Below are 21,462 nucleotides of genomic sequence, written 5' to 3'. Positions count from 1 at the left end.
AGTCCCTCCCAGATATTCAAGCTTCTTACCCTGTTCCATAGTGTAAACCCAGATACCCAATGGAGGAAAGGCCTTTCTGCTACATGTATTCGCAACCTTGTTCTTTCAGTCATTACTCAAAGTTCATGACCACAGGTGAGGAAGAGAGTGCAAATTGATTGGTAAATTGAGAGTCTCGCCTTCTGGCTCATCTCTTCTTGCCCACGGTGGTCTGGTACAATGTCCGTAAAACATCAGACGCAGCCCCAATCCGTCAAACGATCTCACACTTCAACTTACCCCCATTCGTGAACAAGACCCTAACATACTTAAACTCCTCCTATAAGGTATATCATCAAATTTCATAAAAAAAAAAAAAAAAAAAGCTTTGGGCCCTATCTTGAGGATCTACAACATGTAGTTAATGCTGCATAGTGTAAGTTCATTTGGAGTTGGTTTCTCTTCACTTTTTCCACATTTTCTTATGTTACAGCCTGATACCAAAATGGATGAAATTCATCTTTTTCCTCAAAATTCTACTACCAATGCCCAATAATGACAATGTAAAAAATGCATTTTTTATTTTTGCAAATGTATTGAAGAAAAAAAAAACAAAAAAAACAAGATAGCACATGTACATAAGTATTCACAGCTTTTGCCCTGAAGCTCAAAATTGAGCTCAGTTGAATCCTGTTTCCACTGATGATCCTTGAGATGTTTCTACAGCTTAATTGGAGTCTACCTGGATAAATTCAGTTGATTGGAGATAGTCACAAATCTGGGGAAGGGTACAGAAACATTTCTACTGTTTTGAAGGTCCTAATAAGCACAGTGGCCTCCATTATCCATAAATGGAACAAGTTTGAAGTTCAGATCCACCAGGACTCTTCCTAGAGCTGGCTGCCCATCTAAACTGAGCGATCACGAAAGAAGGACCTTAGTCAGGGAGGTGACCAAGAACCTGAAGGTCACTCTGTCAGAGGTTTTGCATTCCTCTGTGGAGAGAGGAGAACCTTCCAGAAGGACAACCATCTCTGCAGAAATCCACCAGTTAGGCCTCATCTCCGGAGGGGATGAGTCTGCCTACAGGAACGAGGTGCAGCAGCTAATAAGGTGGTGCAGGGAAAATAACCTGCTCCTCAACATCTCAAAAACCAAGGAGCTGATAACAGACTTCAGGAAGAAAAAAATGGACATTACACCATTGATTATCAACAGGGACTGTGTAGAGAGGGTGGCAGACTTCCACTTTCTGGGAGTCCACATTGAGGAGAATGTGTCCTGGAGCGTGAACACCTCTGAGCGACTGAAAAAGACCCAGCAGAGACAGCACTTCCTGAGGGTGCTCAGAAAAAACATCACACAGAGACTGCTGGTGTCCTTTTACCAGTGCTCCATAGAGAGCATACTGACATATTGTATGTGTGTGTGATACACCAGCTGCACAGTGGCTCAGAGAAAAGCACTCCAGAGGCTGCCCTCTCCTCACTCTGGAAGAAGTGCACCATTCCCGCTGCCTCAAAAAAGCCAAGAACATTATAAAGAACACCTCACACCCTGATCACTCCCCGTTTGATCTATTACCATCAGGCAGTCGGTACAGATCAATCAAAACAAGGACAAACAGATTCAGAGACAGCTTTTACCCCACAGCAATAACCACACTCAGTAAAGCCGAAATGTAATTACTGTGGCTAGTCCGACTAAGGGATTGTGCAATTACTTGTAATGTTGTACGTTTGGTTGAGTGTTTGCTGGTTTGTATTATAATTATTTATTTAGATATATTTTTATGCTTTTATAGTTTTCATTTTAGTCTTTTATATGATCTGAATGTTGTTGCATGTTCCACTGACTGGTCTAGCATTTTTAATTTTGTTGTACATGTTACAATGACAATAAAGATTCTATTCTATTCTATGGTAAAGTGGCCAGAAAGAAGCCACTCCTTGGTCAAAGGCACACGGCAGCCCGCCTGGACTTTTTATCAAAAAGCACCTGAAGGACTCTCAGACCATGAGAAACAAAACTCTCTGGTCCAATGAGACAAACAAGAAGGAACTCTTTGGCATGAATACCAGGCGTTAAATGAGTGACTTCAGGACAACTCTGAATGGCCTTGAGTGGCCCAGCAAGAGTCCAGAGCTGAATCTGATTGAACATCTGAAAATGGCTGTGCACCAACACTCCCCATCCCACCTGATGGCACTTGAGAGGTATTGCAATGAGGAATGGGCAAACCTGCCCAAAGATAGGTGCACCAAGCTTGTGGCATCATATTCAAGAAAACTTGAGGCTATAATTGCTGCCAAAGGTGCATCAACACAGTATTGAACAAAGGGTGTTTATACTTATGTATGCAGTTGTAGGTAAAAGTTTGGGAACCCCTAATGATTTCCATGATTTTACTTTATAAATCATTGGTTGTTTGGATCAACAGTTTCAGTTAAATATATCATATAGCAGACAGACACAGTGATATTTGAGAAGTGAAATGAAGTTTATAGGATTTACAGAAAGTGTGCAATAATTCTTTAAACAAAATTAAGCAGGTGCATAAATTTGGGCACCCCAACAGAAAAAAATACATCAATATTTAGTAGATCCTCCTTTCCAGAAATACCAGCCTCTAAATGCTCCCTATAGCTTCCAATGAGAGTCTGGATTCTGGCTGAAGGTATTTGGGACCATTCTTGTTTGCAAAACATCTCCAGTTCAGTCAGGATTGTTGGTTTCTGAGCATGGACAGCCCACTTAAAATCACACCACAGATTTTCAATAATATTCAGGTCTGGGGATGGCCATTCCAGAATGTTGTACTTGTTGCTCTGCATGAATGCCTTAGTAGATTTTGAGCAGTGTTTAGGGTCGTTGTCCTGTTGAAAGATCCAGCCCCGGCGCAACTTCAACATTGTCACTGATTAATGAACATTGTTCTCAAGAATCTGCTGATATTGACTGGAATCAATATGACCCTCAACTTTAACAAGATTCCCAGTACCTGCACAGGCCACACAGCCACAGAGCATGATGGAACAACCTCCAAATTTTACTGTAGGTAGCAAGCGTTTTTCTTGGAATGCTGTGTTCTTTTTCAGCCATGCAAATGTGTTTGTGGCATGTACGCAGAAAAGGCTTCCTCTGCATTACAGCATCTCCTTGTGCAAAGTGCGCTGTATAGTTGAACAATGCACAGAAACACTATCTGCAGCAAGATCATGTTGTAGGTCTTTGGAGCAGGTCTGTGGGTTGACTATGACTGTTCTCCCCATCCTTCGCTTCAGCTTATCTGAGATATTTCTTGGCCTGCCACTTCGGGCCTTAACTAGTACCATGCCTGCGACCTTCCATTTCCTCACTATGTTCCTAACTGCAGAAACTGATAGCTATCCTTCCCCTAAACCATGATGTTGACAGCCCAGTCTCACTTTTTTTCGTGCTCCCGTCACGAAATGAGTTAAATTAAAAAAAAAAAACCCCGTCACGAAAATTTAACTCATTTCGTGACGGGGTTTTTTTTTTTTTTTAACTCATTATTAACCCTACTCCTACCCCCAACCTTAGCCATAACCTAATCCTACTCCTTCCCACAAACCTAGCCATAACCACCCGACCCCCCACCTGCTTCTCTTGTAATTTCGTGCAGCTATCACGGAATAAATTTGAATTCATGCTGCTGTGATGAAAATGAGGCGCTTTCGTCACAATATCACAAACCAGTAGATTAATGTACATTTCGTGCTGCTGAATCATGACTTGCCGTGAGAGCAGGTTGATGTTGAACAATCTTTGTTTTCAGATCATTTGAGAGTTGTTTAGAGGCTCCCATGTTGCCACTCATTAGAAGAGATGCAAAGAGGGGAACATTTGCAAATGGCCACCTTAAATACCCTTTCTCATGATTGGAATAACCTGCGCAAGGAGGTCAAGGGTCAATGAGCTTACCAAACCAATTTTGTGTTCCAATAATGAGTGCTAAATGTATTCAAATTAATAAAATGACAAGGGTGCCCAAATTTATGCACCTGCCTAATTTTGTTTAAATAATTATTGCACATTTTCTGTAAATACTAGAAACTTAAATGGTAAGTGATCTGTTACCATTAGGCATTTTATATAGCGCTTTTCCATCTGCATCAGTCGCTCAAAGCACTTTACAAATAACACCTCACATTCACCCTGATGTGGGGTGCTGCCATAATTCATTTTGTAAAATATTTGTATACATGATTGTATATAACGACACATTATAACAATAAAAACAGCTATTAACAATTTTAAAATCTGGTGGCATTCATTATACTATAATACAGATCATAATTTGCTTTAAAAATACCTGTACTCGAGGATAAGACCACTTCAGGTGGCAAACTATTCCAAATCTTTACTGCTCGGTTACTAAAGACATTTTTTCTCACATTCAATCTAGATCTATTAATTTCCAAGCACAATTCATGGCCTCTAAGGCCAGTATACCTTCTCAATTCAAAAAATACAGTGGGGTCAACATTCTCAAAGCCATGCAAAATTTTATATATTTCAATCAAATCACCTCGGGTTCATCTGTCTTCAAGACTTGTGAGTCCCAGTTGCAAGAGGCTAATTAATTAATTATTAATTAATTAATTAATTAATTAATTAGTTAATTCTGGAACCAACTTAGTGGCCCTTCTCTGTACTTTCTCTAAAATATTTTTGTCTTTCTGCAAATATGGTGACCATGCCTGCACACAATATTCAAGGTGAGGACGAACGAACATTTTTTACAGTGAGGAAAAAAAGTATTTGAACACCCTGCGGTTTTGCAACTTCTCCCACTTAGAAATCATGGAGGGGTCTGAAATTTTCATCTTAGGTGCACGTTCACTGTGAGAGACATAATCTAAAAAACAAATCCGGAAATACACAATATATGATTTTTTAATAATTTATTTGTATGTTACTGCTGCAAATAAGTATTTGAACACCTACCAACCAGCAAGAATTCTGGCTCTCACAGACCTGTTAATTTTTCTTTAAGAAGCCCACTTATTCTGCACTCTTTACCTGTATTAATTGCACCTGTTTGAACTTGCTACATGTATAAAAGACACCTGTTCACACACTAAATCAATCACACTCCAACCTGTCCACCATAGCCAAGACCAAAGAGCTGTCTAAGGACACCAGGGACAAAACTGTAGACCTGCACAAGGCTGGGATGGACTACAGGACAACAGGCAAGCAGCTTGGTAGAAGACAACAACTGTTATGATTATTTATTAGAAAGTGGAAGAAACATAAGATGATTGTCAATCTCCCTCGGTCTGGGATTCCATGAAGATCTCACTTTGTGGGGTAAGGATGATTCTGAGAAAGCTCAGAACTACACAGGAGGTCCTGGTCAATGACCTGAAGAGAGCTGGGACCACAGTCACAAAGATTACATTAGTAACACATGATGCTGTCATGGTTTAAAATCCTGCAGGGCAGCAAGGTCCCCCTGCTCAAGCCAACACATGTCCAGGCCCATTTGAAGTTCACCAGTGACCATCTGGATGATCCAGAGGAGGCATGGGAGAAGGTCATGTGGTCAGATGAGACCAGAAGAGAGCTTTTTGGAATCAACTCCACTTACCATGTTTAGAGGATGAGAACAACCCCAAGAAAACCATCCCAACCATGAAGCATGGGGGTGGAAACATCATACTCTGGGGTGCTCTTCTGCAAAGGGGACAGGACAACTGCATCGTATTGAATGGAGGATGGATGGGGTCATGTATTGCGAGATTTTGGCAAGCAACCTCCTTCCTTCAGGAAGAAGGTTGGAGCTCAGGCTTGGAGCACGTGGTGAAATACTACAGGAAACATTTGACCTCTGTAACTGCAAACAAAGGCTACTGTACCAAATATTAACATTGATTTTCACAGGTGTTCAAATACTTATTTGCAGCAGTAACATGCAAATAAATTATATATATAAAAAAAAAAAAATCATACTTTGTGATTTCCGGATTTCTTTTTTTTTTTTTAGATTATGTCTCTCACAGTGGACATGCACCTAAGATGAAAATTTCAGACCCCTCCATGATTTCTAAGTGGGAGAACTTGCAAAATCGCAGGGTGTTCAAATACTTATTTTCCTCACTGTATAAAAGAAGAAAGGAGTCTTTGTCAATAAACAAAAAGGCCCTTTTTATCATCCCAAGAATTCTATTGGCCTTACCCGCCGAAAGAGCAATGTGGCGGGAAAAGGATAAGTCCTTAGAAATCAACACTCCTAGGTCTCTTTCTTCTGAAACCGCTTCTAATTGTTTTTCATTCATAAAATAATTGTAACCAATATGGAGAAGTTTACATTTTCCTTCATTAAACCCAAGCAACCATTCTTCAGACCAAGCCATGAGACCATCTATGTCTGACTGGAGGCTTTCCCCATCAGCTACAGAAAGGATGGGGTGATACACCTTCTGTCATCAGCGAAGATTTTACAATTTGACTTTATTGCACATGGCAAATCATTAATAAAAAGCAAGAACAATATCGGCCCTATGACCAATCCCTGGGGGACACCACTGGTGACCTTCATCCAAGAGGACTTCACACCATACAAGACGCTCACTACACACTGGGAGCAATAGGGGATTAAAGACCTTGCCCAAGGGCCCTTAGTGATTTTGCAGTCAGGCTGGGATTTGAACCAATGATCTTCAGGTCTCAAGCCCAACGCCTTAACCACTAGACCATCACCTCCCCTAAACTTCATTTCACTTCTCAAATATCAGTGTGTTTGTCTCCTATATGATATATTTACTGAAATTTCTGATCTAGACAACCAATGATTTATAAAGGAAAATCATGAAAATTGAATGAATGAATGAATTTATTTGGCACACAGACTCCACAATAACAAAAAATTGATACACAGGACAATTCCACAGTGACATGTGTGAGCAAAAGGGGGTGAGCAGAAGCAAAGCTTATAACTGCCCACCCCCTGGCACACAGGTTACAGTGGTAAGGAAAAACTCCCTCTGATGTATTGAGGAACAAACCTCAAGCAGACCAGACTCTAAGGGGTGACCCTCTGCTTTGGCCATGCTACAAACACATTTAACACAACACAAACTCAAATCCCATCATCATAAACATATCTAGTGAACACCATATCTCTATCTACATACATAGATACATACAACCCCTGGCAAAAATTATGGAATCACCGGCCTCGGAGGATGTTCATTCAGTTGTTTAATTTTGTAGAAAAAAAGCAGATCACAGACATGACACAAAACTAAAGTCATTTCAAATGGCAACTTTCTGGCTTTAAGAAACACTATAAGAAATCAGGAAAAAAAATTGTGGCAGTCAGTAAGTTACTTTTTTTAGACCAAGCAGAGGGAAAAAATATGGGATCACTCAATTCTGAGGAAAAAATTATGGAATCATGAAAAACAAAAGAACGCTCCAACACATCACTAGTATTTTGTTGCACCACCTCTGGCTTTCATAACAGCTTGCAGTCTCTGAGGCATGGACTTAATGAGTGACAAACAGTACTCTTCATCAATCTGGCTCCAACTTTCTCTGATTGCTGTTGCCAGATCAGCTTTGCAGGTTGGAGCCTTGTCATGGACCATTTTCTTCAACTTCCACCAAAGATTTTCAAATGGATTAAGATCTGGACTATTTGCAGGCCATGACATTGACCCTACGTGTCTTTTTGCAAGGAATGTTTTCACAGTTTTTGCTCTGGCAAGATGCATTATCATCTTGAAAAATGATTTCATCATCCCCAAACATCCTTTCAATTGATGGGATAAGAAAAGTGTCCAAAATATCAATGTAAACCTGTGCATTTATTGATGATGTAATGACAGCCATCTCCCCAGTGCCTTTACCTGACATGCAGCCCCATATCATCAATGACTGTGGAAATTTACATGTTCTCTTCAGGCAGTCATCTTTATATCTCATTGGAACGGCACCAAACAAAAGTTCCAGCATCATCACCTTGCCCAATGCAGATTCGAGATTCATCACTGAATATGACTTTCATCCAGTCATCCACAGTCTACAATTGCTTTTCCTTAGCCCATTGTAACCTTGTTTTTTTTCTGTTTATGTGTTAATGATGGCTTTCGTTTAGCTTTTCTGTATGTAAATCCCATTTCCTTTAGGCGGTTTCTTACAGTTCGGTCACAGACGTTGACTCCAGTTTCCTCCCATTCGTTCCTCATTTGTTTTGTTGTGCATTTTTGATTTTTGAGACATATTGCTTTAAGTTTTCTGTCTTGATGCTTTGATGTCTTCCTTGGTCTACCAGTATGTTTGCCTTTAACAACCTTCCCATGTTGTTTGTATTTGGTCCAGAGTTTAGACACAGCTGACTGAACAACTAACATCTTTTACAACAGTGCGTGATGATTTACCCTCTTAAGAGTTTGATAATCCTCTCTTTTGTTTCAATTGACATCTCTCGTGTTGGAGCCATGATTCATGTCAGTCCACTTGGTGCAACAGCTCTCCAAGGTGTGATCACTCCTTTTTAGATGCAAACTAACGAGCAGATCTGATTTGATGCAGGTGTTAGTTTTGGGGATGAAAATTTATAGGGTGATTCCATAATTTATTCCTCAGAATTGAGTGAGTCCATATTTTTTTCCCTCTGCTTGGTCTAAAAAAGTAACCGTTACTGACTGCCACAATGTTTTTTTCCTGATTTCTTATAGTGTTTCTTAAAGCCAGAAAGTTGCCATTTGAAATGACTTTAGTTTTGTGACATGTCATGTGTCATGTCATGGCGGCGCATGTATACGCTGCGGCTTCTCTCTCTCCTGAGACCACAGGAGTTTTTCCTTGTTTTTGTTTGTCTTCGTCGTCATCTTCACTGGGTTGTGTCTCACACCATCTGAGGCATACATACAGCCGTGAGTTTCTACTCAGGAACTCGTCATTTATCTCCAATCTACATCCAGTGGTCACGGAAACGCTATGGAGCTATGGTCTGTTACGGAGGCCCAGACTACCACCGACCCCCACCCCTACACCTCGCCCAGAGTGCAGGGGCCACAAGCGGCGTGAGAGGAAACAGAAGAGGGGGAAGCGCGGAGGCATCCGAGCGAGGTTAGCAGCTAGCCCACATAAGCTGGCGATCCCCACCATCGTGCTGGCTAACGTTCATTCCCTGGACAATAAACTGGACCACATACTGCTCCTGAGGAATACCCAGAGGAGTGTGAGAGACTGTTGTGTTTTTGTGTTTACGGAAACTTGGCTTAACAACAACGTAGCGGACCACGCCATTCAGCTCGAGCAGCTAACTTGCTACCGGGCGGACAGAGCCCTCATCGAAGGAGGTAAAACGCGAGGGGGGGGCTCTGTGTTTACATCAATGACGCTTGGTGTCGAGACGCTGCGGTGGTTACTAGACTCTGCTTGCCACTTGTGGAGCTTATGATCGTGAAGTGTCGGCCATTCTACCTACCGAGGGAATTCAGTGCTGTAATGATAGCTGCGGTGTACATTGCCCCTAGCTCCAACAATAACACCAGGAAGGAGGCACTGAATAAACTGCACCACCACATTAGTGAGCAGCAGACAGCCCACCCAGATGCCTTCCTCATCTTGGCTGGGGATTTCAATCAGGCTAACCCTAAGACAGTGTTTCCCAAACTACAACAACACATAGACTTTCCAACTCGGGGCAACAACACTCTGGACCATGTTTACACCTTCCAGAGAGGAGCCTACAAAGCTTTCCCCCTTCCCCACCTTGGCGCCTCTGACCACATCACCATCATGCTGCTGCCTGCTTACAGACCACGGGTGAAAGTAGTTAAACCAGTTCGGAAGCAGGCCAGAGTGTGGCCAGAGGGAGCTGTAGAGGCACTCCAGGATTGCTTCAACACCACAGACTGGGTGGTGCTCAAGCAAGCTGCCTTACACAACTCCACCACCACTGACCTCCAGGAGTACACAGACTCGGTTACAGCATACATCTCCAAATGTGTGGACGATGTAACAGTCTTAAAGACCATCACCATCCGAGCCAACCAGAAGCCGTGGTTGACAGGTGAAGTCTACAGGCTTTTGAAGGCTCGGAATGCGGCCTTCAAAGCGAGAGATCAAGTTGGCCTGAGGACAGCTAGAGCCAACCTGTCACGCGGCATCAGGATGGTGAAGAAGGAGTACTTCAGGAGAATAGCCCACCGCTTCAGCGACAGCAGGGACGCACGCAGCATGTGGCAAGGACTGCAGTCTTTGACCGACTGCAAGCCACCGCCACAGACCTGCGGCGATTCCACCTCCCTGCTGAATGACCTTAATAACTTCTTCGCCCGCTTTGAGGCCCTCAACACCACACCGGCGCACAAGTCACCCCCCCCCTTTTGGTGACCAGGTGATCACACTGACTGCAGACAGTGTGAGGAGAACATTCAGCAGGATCAATGCCCGGAAAGCATCTGGTCCTGACAACATTGCTGGCCGCGTACTGAGGGATTGCGCGGGGGAACTCGCAGATGTCTTCTTGGACATCTTTAACACCTCGTTGCGCCAGTTGGTCGTTCCCACGTGCCTCAAGGCCACCACCATCATTCCGGTGCTGAAGAAGTCCACACCATCCAGCCTCAACGACTACCGTCCTGTCGCACTCACCCCTATCATCATGAAGTGCTTCGAACGGTTAGTCATGAAACACATCAAGTCTGCACTCCCCCCCTCCCTAGACCCCTTCCAGTTTGCATACCGGTCCAACCGTTCAACAGAGGATGCCATCAGTGCTGTCCTCCATCCAGTCCTCACACACTTGGACAATAAAGACTCTTATGTTAGGATGCTGTTCATTGATTTCAGTTCAGCATTCAACACCATCATCCCTCAGCAGCTGGTCATCAAACTCGACAAACTGGGTCTGAACACCTCACTGTGCAACTGGCTGTTGGACTTCCTGACCGGGAGACCTCAGGCAGTGCGGGTCGGCAGCAACACATCCCACACCATCACTCTGAACACGGGGGCCTCTCAGGGATGTGTGTTGAGCCCCCTCCTCTTCACACTGCTGACCCACGACTGCACACCACTTCACAGCTCAAATCTCATCGTCAAGTCTGCGGATGACACAACCGTGGTGGGTCTCATCAGGAACAACGACGAGACCCACTACAGGAGCGAGATCAGCCGGCTGACCATGTGGTGTGAGAACAACGGTCTCCTTTTGAATGTGGAGAAGACGAAGGAGACTGTTGTGGATTTCAGGAGAGTGCACACCCAGCACTCCCCTCTGACCATTGATGGTGCTGCTGTGGAGAGAGTGAGCACCACCAAGTTCCTGGGTGTGCATGTGTCAGAGGATCTCTCCTGGACCACTACCACCGCATCACTGGCCAAGAGGGCTCATCAACGCCTCTACTTTCTCCGCAAACTTCGAAAAGTCAGAGCAACACCACACATCATGTGCATGTTCTACAGGGGTACGATCGAGAGTGTCCTGTCATGCTGCATCACGGTGTGGTACGGCGCCTGCACAGCGACTTGCCGTAGGTCCCTTCAACGCATCGTGAGAGCAGCGGAGAAGATCACGGGCACCTCCCTCCCACCCCTCCAAGAACTGTACAACACCCGCCTCATCCGGAAAGCCACTAGGATCGTAAGTGACCCCACTCATCCATTACGTAGTCTCTTCAGCCTGCTGCCGTCGGGGAGGAGACTGCGCAGTCTCCAGGCCAAGACCAGACGGCTGAGAGACAGCTTTTTCCACCAGGCTGTCAGGACACTCAACTCCCTCCCTGCTTTGCCCCCTTTCCCCCTGTTGTCCTCCACTCACACATAAACACAAACTGGACTGTTTCACTTTCCACTCCCGTCAATTCCCTAACCTAAGCTGCTGTGAAGATATTGCACTTTATACGTATAATACTCTCTGTACAATGATCAACAACTGTATATATTCTTGCTCTGGTCATGGAATTTGCACATATCCATTATTGCTGAATGTTGTCCTGTCATTTTGCACTACAAGTATTTGTTTGTTTACATTTATCTTTTGTATAATTTTGTTACAATTACACTATTACAGCTTTTTGTCTTTTTACAGCTGTTAGATCTCTACACGATATTTATACTTTGTTATTATATTCTTAAATATCTTCTTTTGTGAGGTCAGGGAGTCCAGAGATCAGGTATTTCAGTTCTCAATATGTCTGTGATGTATTGTAGAAATGACAATAAAGTTGACTTGAGACTTGAGATGTCTGTGATCTGCTTTTTTTCTACAAAATTAAACAACTGAATGAACATCCTCCGAGGCCGGTGATTCCATAATTTTTGCCAGGGGTTGTACATATATATACACATACCTACCTACACCTGAATGAGTGATGATACATACGTGTCCACACACACACACACATACAGTGAGGAAAATAAGTATTTGAACACCCTGCGGTTTTGCAAGTTCTCCCACTTAGAAATCATGGAGGGGTCTGAAATTTTCATCTTAGGTGCGTGTCCACTGTGAGAGACATAATCTTAAAAAAAAAAAAATCCAAAAATCACAATGTATGATTTTTTAATAATTTATTTGTATGTTACTGCTGTAAAAAAGTATTTGAACACCTGTGAAAATCAATGTTAATATTTGGTACAGTAGCCTTTGTTTACAATTACAGAGGTCAAACGTTTCCTGTAGTTTTTCACCAGGTTTGCATACACTGCAGCAGGGATTTTGGTCCACTCCTCCATACAGATCTTCTCTAGATCTTTCAGGTTTGGAGTTTCAGCTCCCTCCAAAGATTTTCTATTGAGTTCAGGTCTGGAGACTGGCCAGGCCACTCCATGACCTTAAAATGCTTCTTACGGAGCCCCTCCTTAGTTGCCCTGGCTGTGTGTTTGAGTCACTGTCATGCTGGAAGACCCAGCCATGACCCATCTTCAATGCTCTTACTGAGGGAAGGTGTTGTGTGTTGGGGGGGCGTGGCTGGATGTTTTGGTGTTCTTTTCTTTTCTTTGCTCTCCAGGTGGCATGAGGGCTGATTTGTCTGTGAAGAAGGTGCTGGCTGAAGAGTCTTCACCCTCATCAACATCATGGAAAGCACCTGTGATTGGTGCTCACGTGCAACCTGGACGACTTGCAGCTGAAGCAGATAATTGGATGGCGTTCTGCATTTAAGTCATGTGTGATTTGAGCAGAACTGCCGGGAACTCGACCTTGTGACGTTCGTTTGTGAGACGCTGAGGACCGCGCCTGGGTTTTGACACATCGAGCCCGTGAAGCAGGGAGGGGTGAGGACACATGCTGTCAGCACACACTAAAGGTAATTAAGTGTTTAAGTAATTGTTGATAGTAACTTGGTGTTTTGTTACACAGTATACTGGAATTGTGAAGAGAATTGTGCAGTTTGCTTCTCACTGCTGTGGCGTGAAGGATAAGTGATCCTTCACTTGTTGTGAGAAGCTGCTCATTTGCATAAAGTAAAAAAAGGACACTGACCTGAGTGTGTTGCTGATAGCGTGTGTTTATTGGAAGATATAGTTGTATCTGTTGACTTACCTCACCTTCTCTTTGCTTCACAGAGAATCAGTTTGTCGTGTCCACCTGGGGGGTGTTTGGCGGTGGTAGGAAGTCCAGGAGCGCCGGCTTTAATCCTTGCGGGCTCTGGAGAGCGAGCCACGAATCACTCCACCAGAGGGACGTTGTTTTTATGTTTTTACACTTTTAAGCACAGGTGAATAATAAATAGTTTCTGTTTGGAACCGCTTTCTGGTTATTTTTAGCGCTGGGTCCTGTCTGACGCAGGTCCGCTCCTCAACCCGCGTCGACACATAACAGAAGGAGGTTGTTTGCCAAAATCTCGCAATACATGACCCCATCCATCCTCCCTTCAATACGGTGCAGTCGTCCTGTCCCCTTTGCAGAAGAGCACCCCCAGAGTATGATGTTTCCACCCCCATGCTTCACAGTTGGGATGGTTTTCTTTGGGTTGTTCTCATCCTCTAAACATGGTAAGGGGAGTTGATTCCAAAAAGCTCTATTCTGGTCTCATCTGACCACATGACCTTCTCCCATGCCTCCTCTGGATCATCCAGATAGTCACTGGTGAACTTCAAACGGGCCTGGACATGTGCTGGCTTGAGCAGGGGGACCTTGCTGCCCTGCAGGATTTTAAACCATGACAGCATCATGTGTTACTAATGTAATCTTTGTGACTGTGGTCCTAGCTCTCTTCAGGTCAATGACCACGTCCTCCTGTGTAGTTCTGAGCTTTCTCAGAATCATCCTTACCCCACAAAGTGAGACCTTGCATGGAATCCTAGACCGAGGGAGATTGACAGTCATCTTGTGTTTCTTCCACTTTCTAATAAATAATCATAACAGTTGTTGTCTTCCACCAAGCTGCTTGCCTGTTGTCCTGTAGTCCATCCCAGCTTGTGCAGGTCTACAGTTTTGTCCCTGGTGTCCTTAGACAGCTCTTTGGTCTTGGCTATGGTGGACAGGTTGGAGTGTGATTGACTGAGTGTGTGAACAGTGTCTTTTATACAGGTAACAAGTTCAAACAGGTGCAATTAATACAGGTAAAGAGTGCAGAATAAGAGGGCTTCTTAAAGAAAAATTAACAGGTCTGTGAGAGCCAGAATTCGTGCTGGTTGGTAGGTGTTCAAATACTTATTTGCAGCAGTAACATACAAATAAATAAATAAATAAAAAATCATACATTGTGATTTACGGATTTTTTTTTTTTAGATTATGTATCTCACAGTGGACATGCACCTAAGATGAAAATTTCAGACCCCTCCATGATTTCTAAGTGGGAGAACTTGCAAAACCACAGGATGTTCAAATACTTATTTTCCTCACTGTATATGCATATATTTGTCCATAATTAAACAATAACTATAATTCAAATCAGATTTTCTTCACTGTAATACTTTGTTATAATATTCTTTTTAAATAATATCTTGAAAAATACTAAAGTGCCACACATTCTAATCTCTGTTGGACATTCATTCCACTTCTTCACCCCAATCATAGACACACAAAAACGCTTTGCATTTGTTCTTACTGGTAGTTTCTTAAAAATTGTACAGCCTCGTAAACTGTAACCGGATTCCCTCAATCTGAACAGATTCTGGACATGTCTCGGTAAGGCTTGGCTTTTTGCTTTAAGCAAAGCTTGAATTGTGATGTAATCCACCAAATCTCTGAATTTTAATAAATTTAAATACACAGACAATGCGTTGGTTCACGGTAATGTTTATTGCAGATGATTCTCGGAGGGAAAAAAATATGGGATCACTCAATTCTGAGGAAACAATTATGGAATCATGAAAAAAAAAGAACACTCCAACACATCACTAGTATTTTGTTGCACCACCTCTGGCTTTTATAACAGCTTGCAGTCTCTGAGGCATGGACTTAATGAGTGACAAACAGTACTCTTCATCAATCTGGCTCCAACTTTCTCTGATTGCTGTTGCCAGATCAGCTTTGCAGGTTGGAGCCTTGTCATGGACCATTTTCTTCAACTTCCACCAAAGATTTTCAAATGGATTAAGATCTGGACTATTTGCAGGCGATGACATTGACCCTATGTGTCTTTTTGCAAGGAATGTTTTCACAGTTTTTGCTCTATGGCAAGATGCATTATCATCTTGAAAAATGATTTCATCATCCCCAAACATCCTTTCAATTGATGGGATAAGAAAAGTGTCCAAAATATCAACGTAAACTTTTTCATTTATTGATGATGTAATGACAGCCATCTCCCCAGTGCCTTTACCTGACATGCAGCCCCATATCATCAATGACTGTGGAAATTTACATGTTCTCTTCAGGCAGTCATCTTTATAAATCTCATTGGAACGGCACCAAACAAAAGTTCCAGCATCATCACCTTGCCCAATGCAGATTCGAGATTGAATGAATGAAAACTGTTTATTTCGAACATTTGATACAACAACAATTACAAGATAGATCAGTAAAGACAACAACAAAAAAGTTCCTACTGTGTACCCAACATGTCCGAAAAGGGGTAGGGTGAAGCATCAGCTTATTTATCCCTACCCCTTCTTCCCCACAACCAGTAATACCCTTTGCCACATATACACATAAATTCCTACACACCTAAACCGATATCAATATATATATATATATATATATATATATATATATATATATATATACACATATATATACACATACACATACACATCAACATACATACACATATACATATATACACATATATATACACAAACATAAATATACACCTACACATACCTACTTACATACAAAATACTATATATTTACAAGCCGAAGCAAAAAACAAAAACACCCTAACCCTCATTACCCTTCCTCCTCCCTATACCCAGAAAAAACCATATTTTTGTACCGCTGTTTGAACTGGTTCATGCTTGGACATTGCTTGAGCCCCACTCCCAATCTGTTCCACATCCTCACCCCACAGACAGAAATACAGAAACCTTTTAATGTTGTCCGTGCCCACTGATGCTTTAAATTAAATTTCCCCCTCAGACTGTAATCCCCTGATCTGTTAAAAAACATATTTTTAATATTTGCTGGAAGTAAATTGTTTATTGCTTTATACACAATTTGTACTGTTTGAAAATGAACCAAGTCTGTGAATTTTAAGAATTTGGATTGTAAAAATAGTGGATTTGTATGATCTCTATAGCCAGTATTATGAATAATTCTTATAGCTCTTTTCTGCATTACTGATAGTGATTGTGTTGTACCTTTATAAGTATTACCCCATACCTCTGCACAGTACTGTAAATATGGTAAAACCAGTGAGCAGTAAAGAATGCGGAGTGAGTTGTGGTCCAGAATATGTTTCGCTTTGTTTAGAACTGAAATTCTTCTTGACAGTTTACTTTGTATATGTTTTATATGAGTCTTCCAGTTTATCTTATCTATTATCACCCCCAGAAACTTATTTTCATGTACCCTTTCAATATTTACCCCCTCGACTTGTAACTGAACCTGTATGTCTGTATTACAATAGCCAAATAACATGTATTTTGTTTTACTTAAGTTTAATGATAATTTATTTCTGTCAAACCATATTTTCAATTTTCCCATTTCTATACTGATCCTCCTCATTAACTCCTGCAAATCCCCCCCTGAACAAAAAATGCTTGTGTCATCTGCAAATAATACTAATTTTAATATTTTGGAAACATTGACAATATCATTTATATAAATTAGAAACAGTTTTGGACCCAATACTGACCCCTGTGGGACGCCACAAGCATTGTCCAAGCATGATGATGTATATTCCCCCAACTTCACAAACTGTTTTCTGTTACTTAAGTAGCTTCTCACCCAGTGCAACACCAACCCCCTAATCCATACTGTTCAAGTTTATTGATTAATATGTCATGATTAATTGTATCAAAAGCCTTTTTAAGGTCTATAAATATTCCAACTGAATGTAATTTGTGGTCTATGGCGTTTGTAATCTCCTCAACTGATTCTATTAATGCAAGTGATGTTGAACTATGTGCTCTGAATCCATATTGACTATCAGTAAGTAATTTATGTTTATTTATGAATTTGTCTAATCTATTATTGAATAACTTTTCTAATAATTTGGAAAATTGTGGAAGCAAAGAAACAGGTCTATAATTTGTGAAGTGGTGTCTATCCCCAGTCTTATACAGCGGCACAACCTTAGCTATTTTCATTTGATTGGGAAATTTACCGGTTTGAAATGATAAGTTACAGATGTATGTTAATGGTTCTACAATCCATTCAATGACCTGTTTTACCACCACCATATCAATTTCATTTAAATCGGTAGATGTTTTATATTTACAATTATTCACAATGTCTATAATTTCATTTCCATCCACTGCTGTGAGGAACATTGAACAGGGATTTCTTTCTATGAGATTATTATCCCAATCCTCAGGTTGGGAATCGGGAATTTTTTCTGCCAAGCTTGGTCCAATATTTACAAAAAAATTATTAAAACCGTTGACTACCTCATCCTTATTTTCCTTCTTGACATTATTATCAATGAAATACTGAGGGTAACTCTGTTTTTTATTACCATTTTTGATAATGCTATTTAATATATCCCATATTCCTTTAATATTGTTTTTGTTATTATATAATATGTTACTATAATATTCCTTCCTACATACCCGTATAATATTAGTTAATCTATTTTTGTATTTCTTATATCTATTTTCTGCCTCTTTAGTCTTTAGTTTTATGAATTCTCTATACAGTGTATTTTCTTATTACATGCATTTCGTAACCCTTTCGTCATCCATGGTCGAGCTTGGATTTTTGTTTTCTGTAGTCTTGTTTAATTGGACAATTTTTATCATATAATGATGTAAATATTTGTAAAAAAGTTTCATATGCACTATCAACATCACTTTCACTGTATACCTTTTCCCAGTTTTGCTCCTGTAAATCCTTCTTTAGTGTGTTCATGTTTTCCTCTGTCCGCACTCGCCTGTATTTTATTTTCTCCTCTGGCTGATTCCGCCGATGGTTTCTATTATAAACGATGAAAACTGGTAGATGATCACTAATGTCATTGATTAATAATCCACTCACAGTGTTATTCTCAATATCATTGCTGAATATATTATCAATTAAGGTGGCACTATGGGATGTAATTCTGCTTGGCCTGGTGATTTTTGGATATAAACTCATACTGTACATTATACTGATAAATTCATCTGTTATTTTATGCTTATTTGGATTGAGCAGATCAATATTTAACTCACCACAAATGAACACAGTTTTTTGATTAGTTTTTGAGAACATTTTTCCCATACAGTCAGTGAATGTTTCAATACTAGATCCTGGTGCTCTATATATATAGCTGACTAATACATTTTTGCTTTTTTCTTTTCACATATTTCAATAGTTATACATTCTAATAAGTTATCAATCACAGTTGTCATATTGTCTACTATTTTATAATCCATGTTCTTATCCACATACACAGCCACTCCTCCTCCACTCTTATTTTTCTTCTTCATTGATCCATGTTTCTGATATAGCAATTATGTTAAATATTTTTTTAAACTGACTTAAATATTCTTTAATGTTGTTAAAGTTTGCATATAGACTTCTGCTGTTGAAATGGATTATTGATAATTTGTTATCCGTTTTAATGATCCGATTAAACTGTTCATCTGTATAATAGCAACAACTGTCATTGATATTTGAGAAGAAATTATTGTCCGGGTCTATATCGTGCTCCAAGTCCAGTACATTGTGGTCTGTGTATTTAAATGTTCTCAGTTCTACTTTTCCATGATCAGCAATCCTTTGAGTTATATCCTTCTTGTCTCCAGATGTAGATGAATAGGTAGTAGATGAATAGGTTCCTCTGGTCTGTGTCATGGTGTTGTGATGTGTTTGTGTCCTCATACCTTATTGGTCATATTTGTCCAGATCCTCACTTTAAGAAACACTATTGTTCATATTTGTCCAGCTCCTCGATGTTCCTTATTGCCATGACTTTTGCTTGTTCTGGTGATCCGTTCAGTTTGATGAATATTTTACAGTTTGAAGTCCATGTGTGCTGGATTTTTCCCTGTTTCTTCAAGAAGCGTGCTTTCCTGGCGATGTCGGCATTCCGTTTGGTGAGATGTTCATTGATGAATACGGTTGTCCCTTTCAGTTTTCTTCCTTGTTTTAACAGTGCTGTTTTGTGTTTTCTGTTGATGAATCTCATGATGACGGTTCGTTTATCACCGTCATTTCTCCGGGGCAGAGGGTGGCACGCTTCAATGTTATTTAAATCCATTACTATACCTTTAGATAGGAGGAAATCAGCAACCTGTTTTTCCACAGAGCTGACCTCCTGTTCACTGGGCTCCCCTCCGCTCTCATCTGTTACCGCCCGTGCGTAGGACCGTGGTTTGATATGAAGACCTGTGATGATGACGTCGTTAATTCTGGTGTACTGCTCCAATTCAGCCACTCTATTTTCCAGCTGCACCAGACCTGCCGGCAGGTCTTTCTCGGCATTCTGGAGCCGTAATGCCTTCACCTCCTCCACCAGATCCATGATTGATTTCTGTTGCTGCTTCACAACAGAAATCTCCTCTGATAAAAAGTCCAGAGATTTTTTAATATCGTCACCTTCCTCCGCTGTCAGAACCTTCTTAGGCCCCGTGGTCGGCTTATGAGCAGCTTGTCGATCGCCGATGTTAACAGCCTGCGTTGTTTGTCACCGGGATGGATCTGCACTGCGCTGGTGCCGCGCGGCCTCGGTGTTTCCGCGCTGATGGATCCGCGGTGGCTGCACGAGGCCTCGGGGAAGCGGCACTCGTGACGCGCGGCTCTAATGACGCAGCGCGCGGCCTCAGTGAATTCACCACGTTGGGCCTCGGACGTTGTTGCTGTCCAGTCGCTGGGCTAAGTTGCCGGTTGAGGTGGTATTCCCACTGTCCGGGTTGGCAAACACCGGCGTGGCAGATGGCAACTACAAACACCACCTCTGAAAACTCAGGTACAAACTTTTTGCAGCTCGCTCTGACGACACGCAGCTCTGACTCCAAAGTCATATTCATCACTGAATATGACTTTCATCCAGTCATCCACAGTCCACAATTGCTTTTCCTTAGCCCATTGTAACCTTGATTTTTTCTGTTTAGGTGTTAATGATGGCTTTCGTTTAGCTTTTCTGTATGTAAATCCCATTTCCTTTAGGCGGTTTCTTACAGTTCGGTCACAGACGTTGACTCCAGTTTCCTCCCATTTGTTCCTCATTTGTTTTGTTGTGCATTTTTGATTTTTGAGACATATTGCTTTAAGTTTTCTGTCTTGACGCTTTGATGTCTTCCTTGGTCTACCAGTATGTTTGTCTTTAACAACCTTCCCATGTTGTTTGTATTTGGTCCAGAGTTTAGACACAGCTGACTGTGAACAACCAACATCTTTTGCAACATTGCGTGATGATTTACCCTCTTTTAATAGTTTGATAATCCTCTCTTTTGTTTCAATTGACATCTCTCGTGTTGGAGCCATGATTCATGTCAGTCCACTTGGTGCAACAGCTCTCCAAGGTGTGATCACTCCTTTTTAGATGCAAACTAACGAGCAGATCTGATTTGATGCAGGTGTTAGTTTTGGGGATGAAAATTTATAGGGTGATTCCATAATTTATTCCTCAGAATTGAGTGAGTCCATATTTTTTTCCCTCTGCTTGGTCTAAAAAAGTAACCATTACTGACTGCCACAATTTTTTTTTTCCTGATTTCTTATAGTGTTTCTTAAAGCCAGAAAGTTGCCAATTGAAATGACTTTAGTTTTGTGTCATGTCTGTGATCTGCTGTTTTTCCTTATGATTCTTATAGCTCCTTTTTGTAAAAGAAATATTTGATTAGTATTTGATTAGTAAGTGTTTCCCCACATCTCAACACAATATGTCATGTATGGAGTTATCAAGGAGTGATATAAAGTAAGTAACCCTTTTTGTGAAAGTATGTCTTTAGTTTTATCCAAAATGG

General features: G+C 41.3%; 1 protein-coding gene across 1 annotated transcript in view; it reads right to left on the bottom strand.

Moving 5' to 3' along the window:
• zgc:113279 (uncharacterized protein LOC553749 homolog) overlaps positions 1–21,462 on the bottom strand; it is a 111,831-nt gene that overhangs the window by 81,460 nt on the left and 8,909 nt on the right. The window lies entirely within an intron of this gene.

This window comes from Thalassophryne amazonica, chromosome 4 (genome assembly GCF_902500255.1).
Source record: "Thalassophryne amazonica chromosome 4, fThaAma1.1, whole genome shotgun sequence".
Classification (NCBI taxonomy): domain Eukaryota; kingdom Metazoa; phylum Chordata; class Actinopteri; order Batrachoidiformes; family Batrachoididae; genus Thalassophryne; species Thalassophryne amazonica.
The sequence above is the reverse complement of the archived record's forward strand: the minus strand, read 5'-3'. Positions and strand labels throughout refer to the sequence as shown.